We start from the raw sequence: 20,740 nt of genomic DNA on the forward strand, positions 1-20,740 counted from the left end.
ATCTTCTGCGGCAAAACTTTATTGCTTACATCTTCAGGAGTAAAAGTGCAAGAGAGCGAGAGCTCTATTGCTTACATCTTTAGGAGCCAGAGCGCCAGAGCGCAGAGCAAGAGCTCTATTGCTTACATCTTTAGGAGCCAGAGAGCAAGAGCCAGAGCAAGAGAGAGAATGGCGAAACCCCGTCCCTTTTTAAGGAGAATTATTCTCCACCTAGGACGTATTACTCCCTGATTGGCTGCAGCCCATCGGCCGAGTTGTCGTCACGCGGAAGGCAGAGCACATGGGGTGGAAAACTACCCTTGGCACATGCGCAGATTATTTGTTTACCACTTAGAACACAGGATGTCAGCGCCATCTTGTAACGGCGAATGTGAGGGCGGCTCCCAACATTTTTACAGTTGATAAACACTATTAAAAAGGAGATCAAATTCTTGTATTAACATCACTGTGCCATGAAATAATAGATCTATATTTTATAAAAAAAATTTCAAGACGTATAGACTAAATCCTTTAAAAATTACTAAAAGTATGAATTTAAAAATTGAGCACCAAAATTGACAAAAGGAACTTCTGAAAAATATATTTGACTATATAAAGGCCTATTGAAAAATCACCCGCCCCTGCTCACAAATCCACCCACACTGGCTTCCTGGCCCTGGCATTCCCTTACACTAGGGCATAGAGCCTTCACAGGAACAAAGGCCTCTCCTCCCATTGATGATCAACTAGGCCTTCCTCTGCTACATATGCAGCTGGAGCCATAAGTCCCACCATGTATACCCTTTGGTTGATGATTTAGTCGCTGGGAGATCTGGGGTACTGGTTAGGTCATATTGTTGTTATCGCCTATGGCCCCTTCACCTCCTGTCCTTGGGTCCTTTCTCTAGCTCCTTCATTGGGGACCTGTGCTCTGTACAATGATAGGCCACAAGGATCCACCTCTGTATTTGTCAGACACTGTGGAGCCTCTCAGGAGACAGCTCTAACGGGCTTCTGTCACTAAGCACTCAGAATGATATTTTCTAGTTCCATCCACTTGCCTAGGAATTTCAAAAATTCATTTTTTTTTTTTTTTACTTTACATCAGAAGTTTTATTTTTTTTTCCATTTTTTATTAGGTATTTATCTCCAGGAGCTAAAGGGATCTGCAACCCTATAGGTGGAACAACATTATGAACTAACCAGTACCCCGGAGCTCTTGACTCTAGCTGCATATGTATCAAAAGATGGCCTAGTCGGCCATCACTGGAAAGAGAGGCCCATTGGACTTGCAAATTCATTGTTTTTAATAGCTGAGTAGTACTCCATTGTGTAAATGTACCATATTTTCTGTATCCATTCCTCTTTTGAGGGATATTTGGCTTCTTTCCAGCTCCTGGCTATTATAAATAAGGCTGCAATGAACATAGTGGAGCATGTGTCCTTATTACAAGTTGGAGCATCTTCTGGGTATATGCCCAGGAGTGGTATTTTTGAGTCCTCAGGTTGTATTATGTCCAATTTTCTGAGGAACTTCCAAACTGATCTCCAGAGTGGTTGCACCAGTTTGCAATCCCACCAGAAATGGAGGAGTGTTCCTCTTTCTCCACATCCTCTCCAACATGTGTTGTCACCTGAAGTTTTGATCTTAGCCATTCTGACTGGTGTAAGATTGAATCTCAGGTTTGTTTTGATTTGCATTTCCCTGATAACTAAGGATGTTGAACATTTCTTTAGCAGCTTCTCAGAAATTTAATATTCCTCAGTTGAGAATTATTTGGTTACCTCTCTGCCCCATTTTTTTTTTTTTGCTTCATTTTATGTTTATTATTTAGTCAGTGATTTCTGCCCCTTCTTTTTTTTTAATTAGGTATTTTCTTCATTTACATTTCAAATGCTATCCCAAAAGTCCCCCATACCCTCCCCCCCCCCCACTCCCATACTCACCCACTCCCACTTCTTGGCCCTGGTGTTCCCCTGTACTGAGGCATATAAAGTTTGCAAGACCAAGGGGCCTGTCTTCCTAATGATGGCCGACTAGGCCATACTGTTATTTAGTTCTTTGGAGTTTAACTTCTTGAGTTGTTATGGATATTAGTTCTCTATTGGATGTAGGATTGGTAAAGATCTTTTCCTAATATGTTGGTTGCCTTTTTGTACTATTGACAGTGTCTTATTTACAGAAACTTTGCAAATTTATGAGGTCCCATTTGTTAATTCTTGATCATAGAGCATAGGCTTTTGGTGTTCTGTTCAGGAAATTTTTCCCTGTCCCATGTGCTCGAGTCTCTTCCCCACTTTTCTCTTCTATTAGTTTCAGTGTATTTGGTTTTTTGTGAAGGTCTTTATCCACTTGGACTTGAGTTTTGTACAAGGAGATAAGAATGGATCAATTCACATTCTTCTTCATGATAACCACTAGTTGTGCCAGCACCATTTGTTGAAAATGCTGTCTTTTTTTCCACTGGATGGTTTTAGCTCCTTTGTGACCAAGTGACCATAGATGTGTGTGTTCATTTCTGGGTCTTCAATTCTATTCCATTGATCTGCCTGCCTGACACTGTACCAATATCATGCAGTTTTTATCACAATTGTTCTGTAGTACAGCTTGAGGTCAGGGATGGTGATTCTACCTGATGTTCTTTTATTGTTGAGAATAGTTTTCGCTGTTTTTTTAATGTTGCTCTCCAACACAACAGAGAACTCCTTGGGTTAAAGCCTGAGTGTAGATGTAGTCCAGAAATTTTCTGAATGAATATACTTTTATTTACCACAGAAGTAAAAAAATAAGGATGTATTAATCCCTTCCACACATACACTTTTTTTTTGATTTTTAAATTTTTATTATTATTTATTTATTTTTATTTTATTTTTTTATTTTTTTTCCATTTTTTATTTGGTATTTAACTCATTTACATTTCCAATGCTATACCAAAAGTCCCCCATATCCACCCACCCCCACTCCCCTGCCCACCCACTCCCCCTTTTTGGCCCTGGTGTTCCCCTGTACTGGGGCATATAAAGTTTGCAAGTCCAATGGGCCTCTATTTCCAGTGATGGCCGACTAGGCCATCTTTTGATATATATGCAGCTAGAGTCAAGAGCTCCGGGGTACTGGTTAGTTCATAATGTTGTTCCACCTATAGGGTTGCAGATCCCTTTAGCTCCTTGGCTACTTTCTCTAGCTCCTCCATTGGGAGCCCTATGATCCATCCATTAGCTGACTGTGAGCATCCACTTCTGTGTTTGCTAGGCCCCGGCATAGTCTCACAAGAGACAGCTACATCTGGGTCCTTTCAATAAATTCTTGCTAGTGTATGCAATGGTGTCAGCGTTTGGATGCTGATTATGGGGTGGATCCCTGGATATGGCAGTCTCTACATGGTCCATCCTTTCATCTCAGCTCCAAACTTTGGCTCTGTAACTCCTTCCATGGGTGTTTTGTTCCCAAATCTAAGGAGGGGCATAGTGTCCACACTTCAGTCTTCATTCTTCTTGAGTTTCATGTGTTTAACAAATTATATCTTATATCTTGGGTATCCTAGGTTTGGGGCTAATATCCACTTATCAGTGAATACATATTGTGTGAGTTTCTTTGTGAATGTGTTACCTCACTCAGGATGATGCCCTCCAGGTCCATCCATTTGGCTAGGAACTTCATAAATTCATTGTTTTTAATAGCTGAGTAGTACTCCATTGTGTAGATGTACCACATTTTCTGTATCCATTCCTCTGTTGAGGGGCATCTAGGTTCTTTCCAGCTTCTGGCTATTATAAATAAGGCTTCTATGAACATAGTGGAGCATGTGTCCTTCTTACCTGTTGGGGCATCTTCTGGATATATGCCCAGGAGAGGTATTGCTGGATCCTCCGGTAGTACTATGTCCAGTTTTCTGAGGAACCGCCAGACTGATTTCCAGAGTGGTTGTACAAGCCTGCACTCCCACCAACAATGGAGGAGTGTTCCTCTTTCTCCACATCCACGCCAGCATCTGCTGTCACCTGAATTTTTGATCTTAGCCATTCTGACTGGTGTGAGGTGGAATCTCAGGGTTGTTTTGATTTGCATTTCCCTGATGATTAAGGATGTTGAACATTTTTTCAAGTGCTTCTCTGCCATTCGGTATTCCTCAGGTGAGAATTCTTTGTTCAGTTCTGAGCCCCATTTTTTAATGGGGTTATTTGATTTTCTGAAGTCCACCTTCTTGAGTTCTTTATATATGTTGGATATTAGTCCCCTATCTGATTTAGGATAGGTAAAGATCCTTTCCCAATCTGTTGGTGGTCTTTTTGTCTTATTGACGGTGTCTTTTGCCTTGCAGAAACTTTGGAGTTTCATTAGGTCCCATTTGTCAATTCTCGATCTTACAGCACAAGCCATTGCTGTTCTGTTCAGGAATTTTTCCCCTGTGCCCATATCTTCAAGGCTTTTCCCCACTTTCTCCTCTATAAGTTTCAGTGTCTCTGGTTTTATGTGAAGTTCCTTGATCCACTTATATTTGACCTTAGTACAAGGAGATAAGTATGGATCGATTCGCATTCTTCTACACGATAACAACCAGTTGTGCCAGCACCAATTGTTGAAAATGCTGTCTTTCTTCCACTGGTTGGTTTTACCTCCCTTGTCGAAGATCAAGTAACCATAGGTGTGTGGGTTCATTTCTGGGTCTTCAATTCTATTCCATTGGTCTACTTGTCTGTCTCTATACCAGTACCATGCAGTTTTTATCACAATTGCTCTGTAGTAAAGCTTTAGGTCTGGCATGGTGATTCCGCCAGAAGTTCTTTTATCCTTGAGAAGACTTTTTGCTATCCTAGGTTTTTTGTTATTCCAGACAAATTTGCAAATTGCTCCTTCCAATTCGGTGAAGAATTGAGTTGGAATTTTGTTGGGGATTGCATTGAATCTGTAGATTGCTTTTGGCAAGATAGCCATTTTTACAATGTTGATCCTGCCAATCCATGAGCATGGGAGATCTTTCCATCTTCTGAGAACTTCCTTAATTTCTTTCTTCAGAGATTTGAAGTTTTTATCATACAGACCTTTCACTTCCTTAGTTAGAGTCACGCCAAGATATTTTATATTATTTGTGACTATTGAGAAGGGTGTTGTTTCCCTAATTTCTTTCTCAGCCTGTTTATTCTTTGTATAGAGAAAGGCCATTGACTTGTTTGAGTTTATTTTATATCCAGCTACTTCACCGAAGCTGTTTATCAGGTTTAGGAGTTCTCTGGTAGAATTTTTAGGGTCACTTATATATACTATCATATCATCTGCAAAAAGTGATATTTTGACTTCCTCTTTTCCAATTTGTATCCCCTTGATCTCCTGGCTAATACTTCAAGTACTATGTTGAAAAGGTAGGGAGAAAGTGGGCAGCCTTGTCTAGTCCCTGATTTTAGTGGGATTGCTTCCAGCTTCTCTCCATTTACTTTGATGTTGGCTACTGGTTTGCTGTAGATTGCTTTTATCATGTTTAGGTATGGGCCTTGAATTCCTGATCTTTCCAAAACTTTTATCATGAATGGGTGTTGGATCTTGTCAAATGCTTTTTCTGCATCTAACGAGATGATCATGTGGTTTTTGTCTTTGAGTTTGTTTATATAATGGATTGCATTGATGGATTTTCGTATATTAAACCATCCCTGCATCCCTGGAATAAAACCTACTTGGTCAGGATGGATGATTGCTTTAATGTGTTCTTGGATTCGGTTAGCGAGAATTTTATTGAGGATTTTTGCATCGATATTCATAAGAGAAATTGGTCTGAAGTTCTCTATCTTTGTTGGGTCTTTCTGTGGTTTAGGTATCAGAGTAATAGTGGCTTCATAAAATGAGTTGGGTAGAGTACCTTCTACTTCTATTTTGTGAAATAGTTTGTGCAGAATTGGAATTAGATCTTCTTTGAAGGTCTGATAGAACTCTGCACTAAACCCATCTGGTCCTGGGCTTTTTTTGGTTGGGAGACTATTAATAACTGCTTCTATTTCTTTAGGTGATATGGGACTGTTTAGATGGTCAACTTGATCCTGATTCAACTTTGGTACCTGGTATCTGTCCAGAAATTTGTCCATTTCATCCAGGTTTTCCAGTTTTGTTGAGTATAGCCTTTTGTAGAAGGATCTGATGGTGTTTTGGATTTCTTCAGGATCTGTTGTTATGTCTCCCTTTTCATTTCTGATTTTGTTAATTAGGATTTTGTCCCTGTGCTCTTTAGTGAGTCTAGCTAAGGGTTTATCTATCTTGTTGATTTTCTCAAAGAACCAACTCCTTGTTTGGTTAATTCTTTGAATAGTTCTTCTTGATTCCACTTGGTTGATTTCACCCCTGAGTTTGATTATTTCCTGCCGTCTACTCCTCTTGGGTGAATTTGCTTCCTTTTTTTCTAGGGCTTTTAGATGTGTTGTCAAGCTGCTAGTATGTGCTGTCTCCCGTTTCTTCTTGGAGGCACTCAGAGCTATGAGTTTCCTTCTTAGAAATGCTTTCATTGTGTCCCATAGGTTTGGGTACGTTGTGGCTTCATTTTCATTAAACTCTAAAAAGTCTTTAATTTCTTTCTTTATTCCTTCCTTGACCAAGGTATCATTGAGAAGAGTGTTATTCAGTTTCCACGTGAATGTTGGCTTTCCATTATTTATGTTGTTATTGAAGATCAGTCTTAGGCCATGGTGGTCTGATAGGATACATGGGACAATTTCAATATTTTTGTATCTGTGAGGCCTGTTTTGTGACCAATTATATGGTCAATTTTGGAGAAGGTCCCGTGAGGTGCTGAGAAGAAGGTATATCCTTTTGTTTTAGGATAAAATGTTCTGTAGATATCTGTCAGGTCCATTTGTTTCATAACTTCTGTTAGTTTCACTGTGTCCCTGTTTAGTTTCTGTTTCCACGATCTGTCCTTTGAAGAAAGTGGTGTGTTGAAGTCTCCCACTATTATTGTGTGAGGTGCAATGTATGCTTTGAGCTTTACTAAAGTGTCTCTAATGAATGTGGCTGCCCTTGCATTTGGTGCGTAGATATTCAGAATTGAGAGTTCCTCTTGGAGGATTTTACCTTTGATGAGTATGAAGTGTCCCTCCTTGTCTTTTTTGATAACTTTGGGTTGGAAGTCGATTTTATCCGATATTAAAATGGCTGCTCCAGCTTGTTTCTTCAGTCCATTTGCTTGGAAAATTGTTTTCCAGCCTTTCACTCTGAGGTAGTGTCTGTCTTTTTCCCTGAGATGGGTTTCCTGTAAGCAGCAGAATGTTGGGTCCTGTTTGTGTAGCCAGTTGTTAGTCTATGTCTTTTTATTGGGGAATTGAGTCCATTGATATTAAGAGATATTAAGGAAAAGTAATTGTTGCTTCCTTTTATTTTTGTTGTTAGAGTTGGCATTCTGTTCTTGTGGCTGTCTTCTTTTTGGTTTGTTGACTGATTACTTTCTTAGTTGTTCTAGGGCGTGATTTCCGTCCTTGTATTGCTTCTTTTCTGTTATTATCCTTTGAAGGACTGGATTCGTGGAAAGATATTGTGTGAATTTGGTTTTGTCGTGGAATACTTTGGTTTCTCCATCTATGGTAATTGAGAGTTTGGCCGGGTATAGTAGCCTGGGCTGGCATTTGTTTTCTCTTAGTGTCTGTATAACATCTGTCCAGGCTCTTCTGGCTTTCATAGTCTCTGGTGAAAAGTCTGGTGTAATTCTGATAGGCCTTCCTTTATATGTTACTTGACCTTTCTCCCTTACTGCTTTTAATATTCTATCTTTATTTAGTGCATTTGTTGTTCTGATTATTATGTGTTGGGAGGAATTTCTTTTCTGGTCCAGTCTATTTGGAGTTCTGTAGGCTTCTTGTATGATCATGGGCATCTCTTTTTTTATGTTTGGGAAGTTTTCTTCTATTATTTTGTTGAAGATATTAGCTGGCCCTTTAAGTTGAAAATCTTCATTCTCTTCAATTCCTATTATCCGTAGGTTTGGTCTTCTCATTGTGTCCTGGATTACCTGGATGTTTTGAGTTAGGATCCTTTTGCATTTTGTATTTTCTTTGACTGTTGTGTCGATGTTCTCTATGGAATCTTCTGCACCTGAGATTCTCTCTTCCATTTCTTGTATTCTGTTGCTGATGCTCGCATCTATGGTTCCAGATCTCTTTCCTAGGGTTTCTATCTCCAGCGTTGCCTCGCTTTGGGTTTTCTTTATTGTGTCTACTTCCCCTTTTAGTTCTAGTATGGTTTTGTTCATTTCCATCACCTGTTTGGATGTGTTTTCCTGTTTTTCTTTAATGATTTCTACTTGTTTGGCTGTGTTTTCCTGCTTTTCTTTAAGGGCCTGTAACTCTTTAGCAGTGCTCTCCTGTAATTCTTTAAGTGACTTATGAAAGTCCTTCTTGATGTCCTCCATCATCATCATGAGAAATGTTTTTAAATCTTGGTCTAGATTTTCGGTTGTGTTGGGGTGCCCAGGACTAGGTGGGGTGGGAGTGCTGCATTCTGATGATGGTGAGTGGTCTTGATTTCTGTTAGTAGGATTCTTACGTTTGCCTTTCGCCATCTGGTAATCTCTGAAGCTAGCTGTTTTAGTTGTCACTGTTAAGAGCTTGTTCTTCAGGTGACTCTGTTAGCCTCTATGAGCAGACCTGGAGGGTAGCACTCTCCTTAGTTTCAGTGGGCAGAGTATTCTCTGCAGGCAAGCTCTCTTCTTGCAAGGCAGGTACCCAGATATCTGGTGTTCGAACCAGACTCCTGGCAGAAGTTGTGTTCCACTCACTAGAGGTCTTAGGATCACGTGTGGAATCCTGTGTGGGCCCTTGCGGGTGTCAGGCGACTCAGCTGGCAAGGTAGCCCGGGGCTCGAGTGGAGTGGAAGGGGTTTGTGCCCCAGATCAGGCCCGGGTAGCCTGCTTCCCTATGTACTGCAGTCTCAAGTTCCGCGCGATTGGATTGGGGCAGGCGCTGTGTTCCCCTCACCAGAGGTCTTAGGGTCCCGTGGGGAGTCCCGTGTGGGCCCTTGCGGGTGTTGGGCAAGACTCTGCTGGCAAGGTAGCCCGGGGCTCGAGTCTCGAGTCGAGCGGAAGGGACTTGTGCCCCAGATCAGGCCCGGGTAGCCTGCTTCCCTATGTACTGCAGTCTCAAGTTCTGCGCGATTGGATTGGGGCAGGCGCTGTGTTCCACTCATCAGAGGTCTTAGGATCCCGTGGGGAGTCCCGTGTGGGCCCTTGCGGGTGTTGGGCAAGACTCTGCTGGCATCCACACATACACTTTTAATGGTACATGATCTGTTCAATGACTTGCTATAATAAAGTGAAGGAATTTCTAAATTCCATGGTTGTAATAATAAAAGCAATAAAACAAATAAACAATTTCTCAGTTATATTAGAAAATGTGAAATAAATATTATTATTTGCAAATCTAGTAATATAACCCTGTAAATGAATAGCTATGTGAAAAAGAGCAAACAGTGCTGATAATTTTCAGCATAACTTCTGATTTCATCAAGGAAGTAGACCATAGCTTCTACTGTGTTTTGGAATTAATTTTCTAAAGGAGGCAATGCAAATGAGTGTAAAGAAGTATACAGGGTCCAACGATATTCTCTTTAGCCATTTAATGTCAAATTTGAGTTTATAAGTAACAAAGTAAATATAATTTGAAACTGATTACTTTACATCCCTGGCAAATATACTGATACTTTTCTTCATATAACCATTTCTAACCATGCTAACACTTAACTTTGATCATTGCATAGACAAGAGGGTACATTCAGATGCAGTTTACACAGCCAGAATTTAAGGTTTCCGGTACAGTGGATGGGCATCAGGTTACATCCCTAAGTCCTACACTGGAAAACTAGAGGTAGTGCCTGAAGAACTTGCAACAGTCCTTTCTTTTTAAATTATTTTTTATTTATTTATACTTCAAATTTTGTCCCCCTTCCCTGTCTCCCCTCTGAAACCTCATCCACCGAATCCTTTCTCCCCCTTGCCTCGAAGAGAGTGCTCCCCTACCTACTCACCCACCTACCCCTGCCTCACCCTGCAGCATACACCTTCTCTGGGATATCAAGCCTCCACAAGACCAAGTGCCTCCACTCCCACGGGTGCCAGATAAGGCCATCTTCTGCTACACATGTAATAGGAGTCACAGACCAGCTCATGTATACTTTTCTTGGTGATTTATTTAGCCCCTGTAAAAATACTGTTTTAACAAACAGACCTTTCAAGGAAACGTATCACTTTGTGAATTCCTCTATAAAGAAACTCATGTTTAAATTAGTGTTTATTGAAAACATACTCATCAAGTCATTTTTAAACTTCTGTATATGGGAAATTCAACTGTGCAAAAAATATTTCAATACCAGGCTTTTAACTTAATATTAGAGAACAATGTTAATGCTTTGCAAAATTTTCTACTAAACTTCTAATAATGGTGGCTATAAAATAGCAGTGTAATTCTTGTCTTGTTAAAATTTACATATGAATGTAGCAGATGTGCAGCTAGTTCTTCCTGTGAATTCCAAGCAGCTAGAGCTATATAGCTTTTGGCTATCCCAAAAGCTGTGGAATATGTTGTTCTACCTGAGCTGCCTTGTCTGGCCACATTGGGAGATATGCCTAGCCATCAAGTGCCAGGAAAGGGGAAGGGTAGAGAGGGATACAGGAAGGACTGTAGAGGGGTGGCCTGAAGGGTGACAGTAAGCAGGATGTGAAGTAAGTTAAAATTAAAGAATAAATAAATAACAAGACATAAAAATGTACATATTAAGACATTTTGATACTGTGTAAAACAAGGACTTGTGCTCCATTCCTTAGAATCCACATAACAGCTCACAAGTGTCAATAACTCCAGTCTCAGGGAATCAGATACTAATCTGTCCTCTGCACACTGCACTGAGAAGATGCACAGACAACTAAGGAAAATACCCATGCACATAAAATAAAAATAAATAAGAAATTTTAACAGAAATTGAAAGATCCTGAAAAACTTATCTATTAGACACATGTGGCAGGGATTTACAAGGGTGGGACTGGGAAAAGAGGATAGAAAGGTGCTGTGATTGGAATATAAAGTGAATTTTAGAATGACAAATTAATTAAAATGTATGTGGTATTACATGTATGTGCATATAATCATTGTATATTCTTTTTAGATATTTATGTTCATTTTAAATGTGAGTCTCTCTCTCTCTCTCTCTCTCTCTCTCTCTCTCTCTCTCTCTCTCTCTCTCTCTCTCTCTCTGTGAGTTTGTGTGTGTGTGTGTGTGTGTGTGTGTGCATGCATGTCTGTATATGTACACATAAGTGTAGTTGCCCATAGAAGCTGTAAGAGGGAAGAAGATCCCCTAGTGCTAGAGTTGCAGGCTCTTATATGGTGCCCAACTGTTGAGATATGGTAAAACAAATGCAGAACCTTGGAAGAACACTAGATGTAGGCCCCAACTCTCCATTGTTGCTTTTGCTTTCGAGAATAACTCATGTTCATCTTTTTTTCATTAAAAAATCATACTCTAACACAGTTTGTAATGGCAATATATCTTCTACTCTCAAACAACATGGGGTAAGCAAGTTTAATATCACAGAAAATTCTCACCTGCACACTTGGAGGTGATATTAATTATTGCTACTTATAGAATTATATTTTCTGCATTTCTTATTATCATCCACATGAAAGTCGATTTCTATACAACCTTAGATGATCAATACATTTTATAATCTTAACGATGAAATATAAACATTTAGTGAATGCATGAACCATGAATAAACATAGTTGTTAATTACTGCATAATTCTGCATATTTTTGCATAACTCTTCCTACTACATTTGGCACTGTCATCTACTTAGCTATTCATAGACAATTATGTTTTTAATCTAAATATTATAAATGCTATTAAAATAAATTTGGTATATATTTGCATGAATTATAAAATTATAATTACGTTTTTGTCTAATATATTTTTAGAATTATATATCTGTGTAAAATACTTATTTTATTTCTTAATATTATAATATAATATATAATTATAATATAATTAATTTGTTTCTCCCTTTCCTTTTTTCTCTTAAAGTTTCACGTTTATGTTTTTCCTACCTTGCTCTCCTTCAAATCTATGGTCTCTTTTACATTAAGGGCTGTTTCAATCCCAAAGGATACATCTACACTACCTAAGATTGTAATAGGTCTTTATGTATCTTGATTTTTTTTTCCTGTTTAAGTGAAGTTCCTCAAAATGCATTCCACACTAATTACTGAATTGTTATCAGTGTGGTATTGATTAAAAAAATAAACTAAACAATATTTTTGTATGATTTTTGCCATGGAAGATTTTTCTACATGGAAAAAGAAAGGTTAGCTCACACGATAGCATGACCTCTTAGCACCTGAGGGCAGAGGGAGGCCAGAATGACTGTCCAGGGCCTACAGTATATTTGGAAACATATGCAAGTCAGTTCGCTGAAGACAAACATTTGTATTTCAGTTATGTACTGGAAAAACTTAACAATATGCTGGAGAGAGAGCCCTGTGATAAGAGCACTTCGTGCTGTATAAAAAATAAAGTCAAATAATAAATTAATTCCACAGTTCATGGTAATACACATCCATGTATACAGTCAACATATAAGGAGTCATTACAAATTAATTGACAGGATAAAGTGAATGATCATTTGACCATATAAAAAGCTAACAAGAAGCCTAAATGAAATAAAGGATAAAAGTGTATCAGGCCACTGTAAAATTAAAAGTACTGAATGGAAAGAATTGTTGCTATTAGAGAATACTGGTTAAGCACTCAGTATACATTCTATATCCTGGTGCCTGCAATTACTCAAGGTAGGAATATATATATATGAGATAAGGAAATAGAAGATGTGTTAGTTCACTCTGGCAATCTTTGCCAAACACCATAAACTGAGGAATGTTAACAACAGAAATTTATTTTTTCTCATATTTCTGGAAGTTTAGAGAGTCTAAGATCAAGATATTGAGTTGATTTTGGTTCACACCCAAACTCTGCTATCTGTTACATGGCTAATCTCTTGAATTTTAATAGCAAACTAGAAAATAGTCTTAGGGAAACAGTTGTAACTGACAGATCAAGAAAGAGATAGAAAATAGTGTGATGTTAATTGAAGCACTAACTCCAAATCTTAATGCTAATAGGATTTCTTTATCTTTAATGCTGAGGGATAAAAGGACTTTGACCATCACATATTGTCCACGACAAACAGAAATATGCCACATTATTCTGGTCTCTAATGGAATTACAAGAAGGGAGAAGTAGGAAGCCATGGTCCTACGTGATATTACCAACGCAGAATAGGAAACTTCAAGCAAGACTTTCTGGCATAAAACTTTTCAGATCATCATACAATGGAAAGTGACAACAATATTTTCTTAGGACAAACAAATAATATCTCCTTTACCTGTGCCAAGAGTTACCACCATACAGGTTCCCCAATAAAAGTTGCAAAACATTGTTAAAAATAAATAAATAAATAAATAAATAAATAAATAAATAAATAAAAGAGAACTTTGTGCACAAGCATGAAGACCCGAGTCTATATCCAATCTTTCAAGGAAAAAAAAAAAAAAAAAACAGGCAGAGAATGGCTGTCTGGCTACCTCAACAATGTGGCAGAAAGATACAAGAGAACTGTTGAAAACTGATGACCACAAGATTAACTCTAGATTCAATGCAAGCCTGGAGGGCCCACCCTCTCAGATGCAAAAGAAAGGGAGATTGGCAGAAGAACTCTGTGAAGGGGAATCATAAGGTGAGGAAAAATATGAGATTTTTAATAAATAAATTAATTAACTAATAAACCAACAAGCAAATAAAGACTGTCTCAAGTGGATAGGGAAAGAGTAATATCCTCTTCTTACATTCACATATGAATATATGTGCTTATACTCAGCCAAATACATGTATATATATCACAACTATGCCTGTAAGACTACATGTGTTCCTATGTGCATACACACACACACACACACACACACACACACACACACACAAACACACACACACACACACACACACACACACAGAGGCATACACAAACAAAAACATTTAAAATTTTATAATTTTATTTTTTCTATAACTACAACACTCATATATTTATATAAATGCAAATAGAAGAAAGTATTCAAAAAACATAAGAGCCATCATCCAAAATAAGAGTAGTTATATTAATTCTATTTTTATTATAATATTTCTACCAGTATATTTGGATTTACACATAAAATTTCTAATCCTGTTGAAGAGTGTTCAAACCCAATTCTTAAATGTCTTTACTTTTCTTTCCCTTCTCTTTACTTTTTTGTTGATTTTTGAAATTTTTATTTGCTATGTGCAAGTGTAGGTACATATGGAACTTTGTGTGTAGTGGGAACAAAGAACATCATTTGCATTTTTCGACCTTATACTGTGTTGAAGAAGGATGTCTTATGATCTCTGCGATATTGAGTGTGTGCTCTACATTAGATTAACCAAAGCAATTCCCCTGTCTCCACCCTCCATTTCCCTTTAGTGTAGTGCTAGTATTACAAACAAATATCATTATATCCGATTTTTTATCAGATATAATGCTTTGTGATTCTGTGTGATGTGTGTGGAAGTAAAAGTACAAATTTCAAGGGTTGTGTTTTTCTTTCTATTTATATCCCTGGAATCAAACAACATTTTGTGTTTGGTGATAGTTGCCTTCACCAACCAAGTCATCTTCCTGGCCACATTATTTGAAGTTTCATGTGTTTCATTGCTTAAACTTGGGCTCTAGGCCCGATGTAACTAGTACCTTGCTCCACAGAGCCATCTCCCAATTCTTTTTTAAATATAATCTTATACAAGTTTTAAAGATTTCTGTATTATCATAACATTTTACTGCCACAAATTTTTCTGTATATGATAATGCATAAAACACTGAGATTGAATATTATGTTCTAAGATAATGAGAAAAGGATATTGTATACATTCTTCTTCTTGGTAGTAGGGATGGTGGCTAACTACAACCAGTTACACATGCAGATTGCTATATAACATTACTGATATTCTCTGTTAGTATATCTTTATGGACTTGTATATAGATCTCAAAGAAGCAGCAAACTTTAATCAACTGTTTGTATGCTGGGTTGGTTGTAACACATAAAGTGTTATAAATCCACCATGGCCTTCTATTGTTGATTTTTCTCTCATGCACACTCCATGTTCTGTTGCCCTTGGAAACTAGAGACCAAAGGAAACAATTGCTGTTGTATTGCATGCAAGCAAACTGGCTAAAATTGATCTCCTAATGATGTTATAACTTTTTTTGTACACTAATATTGTGCAAAACACCAATCAAATCAGAAGAACAAATTGATCAGGCTGAGTGTGGGGTAGCATGCATTTAATCTCACTACTTGGGAAATAGAGGCAAGCAGACATTTGTAAGTTCAAGGATATCTTGGTCAATGGTGTGAGTTCCAGGACAGCACAAGCTACACAGTGAAACATTGTCTCAAAGAAAAAATAATATAATCAATGTCTCCATTTGTATACACATTCTACTTTGTTAGTATGAAATAATTACAATAAGATACATGAACTTCATGATTAAAATAAGTACAAAGGCCTTAGAGCAAGAAGAGAGAAAAGAATGATGGAGTCCATTTATTTTATAAGGGCTCATGCCTACCTCCTCATGTAGGTAGACTTTGACCCCTCTGTCTTGGTAAGAAAATGGTGTACATTTCATCGTCCTCGTGAAGTTGTTATCTTCTCAAACAAGCATAGACTCACACTGGGTAGAGCCTTTGGGAAAAAAGGAAGAAGATTAATAACTGTAGATTGTTTTAAGTGTAATTAAGGGCCTGAGAAATTTCAAAATCCAATAAAACAACTGTTGTCTTCCCCACAGGGCTCTGTGACAAATGCTTCCATTTGGGCACGTGGATAACTTGCATGGCGAGATAATGAGAGAGTCAATAGTCCATGGTGATCAGTGTAGCAGGTGACAAATTACTTTCCCTTGTTCTTTCACTTGTGGTTCCTTAGGGCCAGCCTCATAAATAGATGGATTTAGAGCTTCAGGTTTAGTGAGTACTGCAAAGCAAGAAGAATTTATCCTCATCCCAAATGAGATCCTTTGGTCTGGGTTTAGAAGCAAAACACATAAAAACTGCGCTTTTAAAGGTGTCTGCAAAATCATGCATTTTAACTTGGAAATGACTTTCTTCTTCCTCATTGCTTGCTCATTTCTAGTTTGACTGTGTATTTAAGTTGATAGACTAATTACACATTGGACTTGTATCTATTCAATTTTTTTTCTCTACCTTTCTTCTCTATACTAGACAATTTTGGTTACTAGATACCAAAAGTATAGATTATACTGAGAGGTATGACCTATAGCCAGCAAAAACAATTCATGAAATATCTGAGAATTACTGCCCTAATATTGTAAAATCTAAATTTAGTTTGTAATTTTGTACCACTATTGCTCTTTTATTCTCCTTAAATATTTAATTGACACTGCCTCTTGAGATGTAAGATGACACAGAGCTCAATCTTTATTTCAGGTATCAAAAAGTATTGCAAGGTAGCAAAATATTCTGAACATTGTTCTTATGCAAATTACAAATTAATAGAAACTAAATATACATTAGTTCATTATATAAGTGACAGTTAATATACTTCATATATTATCTTTTTTAAAAAATATGAAGTATATCATCTACTTTTCTGTGTTTGCCATGTATGTGTTGATGCCTATCAAGTCCAGAAAATGCTGTCGGTTTCAATGGAGCTAGAATTATGAATGAGTGTGACCCACATTGCATGGGAGCAAAGAACAGACCTTACATCCTCTTGTAGAGCAAGAAGCATTCTTAATCTCCAAGTCACGTCTCTTGCCACCAGATGACAGTTTTATAAATAACAGTTCAGATACAATGAAAAATGCTATAAAATTCTGTGTAGTTTTTACTGAAAAACCTTGGGGTCAGCCAAGAAAGTATCCTTAATGTGCCTGTGCAAACAGATGAGGGTGCATAGTGTGCCTGTCCAAATAGAGGAGTACATGCTTGCAGTGAATATCTAAAGAACTCATGAAAGAAGAAAAAAGCCACAATTATCACAAAAATAAAAATAAGTGTAAATTTGGATGAATTTCAAGATCTGACAAATATTAATGTGTAAATATAAAAATCCAGATGTAGCCTCCCTTAAGCCTGAAGCAGGCTGAGCCAGAACTTGACCTTGCTGCCACTAAGGAGATTATCTAGGGTGGAGCCTTCCTCCCTTGATCACTCACTCTTGTTCTGCCACTGCTGCTGTTCCTCTTCAAGATACTGATACCTGCTGAGAGTCCCCCAGAGCTATTCTGGAGACTACACCCTATTCTACATGTCACCACCTACAGCTGGTTCCAGGTTCCAAGGATGAATTGGCGGGAATGGAATTTCTCCCCCTTTTTAAATGGCGTGTCCACCATTAAAAATTTGAACCTTGATCAGAACCCTGTCTTGGTTCCATCTTCCTCTCGTTCGCCTAGTTTCCCTCTTTCAGCACCGGCCTGCTATTCAGGTGTACCCATCCTTGTGAGCCGCTGGATGGTTTGCAACATCCAGAGAATGAAAAAGTATTAAAAAATCAGAACTCAAGGTAATGAAATGTAAACAACAAGTAGAATATATAGGAACATAGAATCAAATATTTGGTTCTTTGAAAGAATTAACAACTCTGGTCAACAACAGGATATATATCTAAACAGAATGTTATAATAGATACCATTAAAATCCAGGGGACATTTGGGCAATAAATTGAAAAAATCTAGAAGAGATGAATTTCTAATGCTTATATATAGTCATAATAATAATTAATTATTATTATATGTTCATGTGCTTTTATCCCAGCTTCCACTTCTGAAAGAAAGCATGTGATGCTTATCTGTGGCAATGACTCATTTCACTTAGCACTATATAATACTGGAAATAACAGAATAAAGCTCTGCTCTGCCTATTATTATGTCTTAGACATCCATTTATCTGTTGGTGCACATCTAGGGTAATTCCATAATTTGAATATTTTGAACTTGTTCCTATGATTCTCTTGAGTAAACTGACTGAAAATAGGTTTGGTGGGCAGGTTTTATACCTAAAAGTTGAATTACATAAAAAGTTTCTTTTATTTGTATTCTTACAAATCTTTGTACTGGTTTCCATGGGGACTGAACAAATTTCCATTTCTACCAGTAAGATAGCATTGTTTTTTCTAGCATCTGTATTCACAATTGTTTTGCTTTGTTTTCTTGAAAATACCCATTATTTTCTTGTGTAAGATCAAATACTGATCTAATTTTGATTTAAATTTTAATCATGGTTAAAATGTTAAACATTTCCATATGTTGATTATTATTCTTTGACATTTGAAAATTAAATGTTCACATCTATTTCTCCCTTGCTGGTTGGAATTTTTCAATTTTGGTAATTTTTGAGGCTATTGTACACCTTATTCATCAGTAGTAGCCACTGTAGCTAGATTTGGTCCTATCCCCATCTTCTTGCAAGTCAGGGGATCAGCAGTCATGAAACACGGTTAATTCAAATGCCATACTGAGATGCCTGGTTCTCACACTTGTGTTCAGCTATGTCAAAAGTAGAAAGTTAGAATGTGCTTGGCATTCATTGAACTCTCTATAAAAACAATGAAATATACTTCAGGGACAATATTAGTAATATGTTTAACACACATAAATAAAGCAGAATATATGAAGAAAATTATAACAATATTATTTATTTTCATAGGCTATAGCAGCACATACAATAATGAAAATCAGTTGCAATCTGAAAGTGTTCAGTCAACACAGCCATAGAACTGACAGCCCCTATATTCAAAGCACATCACAAATTGTTTATTGAGACTTTAATTTTGCTTTGCTTTCATTCAAAATGAAAATAAGTACTCCTAATATTTTCAATATTCCCTTAAATTCCCCTGAACTAGGATACTTATTTTTGAATAGGTATTACTGATACCATTGATTGAAAGTCTGGAGTGGGTGGGTGGGTGTGGGAACACCCTCATAGAAGCAGTGAGAGAATAGAAGGGATTGGGAGTTTCTGGGGTCAGGGGGAAACTGGAAAGGGAATAACATTCAAAATGCAAATAACTCTATGGGTATATATTTTCCCACTTCTAAGAAGGCTTGAAGTATCCATACTTTGGTCTTCTTCTTCTTGAGTTTCATGTGGTTTGTGAATTTTATCTCTGGTGTTCTGATATCCTTGGCTAATATCCACTTACCAGTGAATGCATATCATGTGTGTTCCTTTATGATTTGGTTACGTTACTCAGGATGATATCCTCTGGATCCATCCATTACCTAAGAATTTCATAAATTCACTGTTTTTTATAGCTGAGTAGTACTTCATTGTGTAAATGTACCACATTTTTTAAAATCCATTTCTCTGTTGGGGAACATCTGGGTTCTTTCCAGCTTCTGGCTATTATTAATAAGGCTGCTATGAAGAGAGTGGAGGATATATCCTAATTACGTGTTGGAGCATCTTCTGGGTATATGCCCAGGAGTGATATTGCTGGGTCCTCGAGTAGTACTATGTCCAGTCTTCTGAGGAACCAACAAACTGATTTCCAGAGCAGTTGCACCAGCTTGCAATCCCACCAGCAATGGAGGAGTGGTCCTCTTTCTCCACATCCTCTCCAGCATCTGCTGTCACCTGAGTTTTTGATCTTAGCCATTCTGACAGGTGTGAGGAGACATTTTAGGTTTCTTTTGATTTGCGTTTCCCTGATAACTAAGGATGTTGAACATTGCTTTAGGTGCTTCTCAGCCATTCTGTATTCCTCATGACCATCCAGAGACTGCCCCACCTGGGCATCCATCACATATATAATCACCAAACCCAGACAACAAGTGCTTGCTGGCAGGAGCCCAAACCCAGACAATGAGTACTTGCTAGCAGGAGCCTGATATAGCTGTCCCCTGAGAGGCTCTGTCAGTGTCTGACAATTACAGAAGGAGATGTTCACAGCCAGCCATTGGACTGAGCACAGGGTCCCCAATGAAGGAGCTAGAGAAAGGACCCAAGGAGTTGAAGGGGTTTACAGTTCCATAGGTGGAATAACAATATGAACTAACCAGTACCTCCCCCCCCCCCCCGAGCTCTCAGGGATTAAACCATCTACCATAGAGTACACATGGCAGGACTCATGGCTGCAACTACATATGTAGCAGAGGATGGCCTATTCAGTCATAAATGGGAGGAGAGACCCTTGGTCCTGTGAAGCCTCTATGTCCTAATGTAGTAGAATGCCAGGCCCAGGAAGCAGGAATGGGTGGGTTGGTGAGCAGGGGGAGGGAGGAGGCAATAAGGGGAGGGAGCTTTTGGAGTAAAAACAGGAAAGGGGATAACATTTGAAATGTAAATAAAATATCTAGTAAAACTTATTTTTAAAAAGGAAATATAAATAAATAAAATAAAAGGGGAGAAAAAGAAAAGTTAAGTTATTTAATATTGATATAACACAAATGAAGACATATGTTTGAATACATTGATGCTTTTGGTGAAATTTCTAATATCTATATGTTTGAAAGTTTACTTTTAATAATGTATTTGATTGCTTCTTAAAAATTTCCTCTCTTCTAAAATTCTCGTACTTGTACATACAAGTTGGCAGAATTTTCTAGCATATTCTTTGGGGGATGATTTGTGTGCATATGTGTATGTGTGTGTGTGTTGTTTGTTACTGTGAATTTGTGCATATGTTCCTACAGAGATACACACA

The sequence above is a fragment of the Mus musculus genome, chromosome 6 (genome assembly GCF_000001635.26).
Source record: "Mus musculus strain C57BL/6J chromosome 6, GRCm38.p6 C57BL/6J".
NCBI lineage: Eukaryota > Metazoa > Chordata > Mammalia > Rodentia > Muridae > Mus > Mus musculus.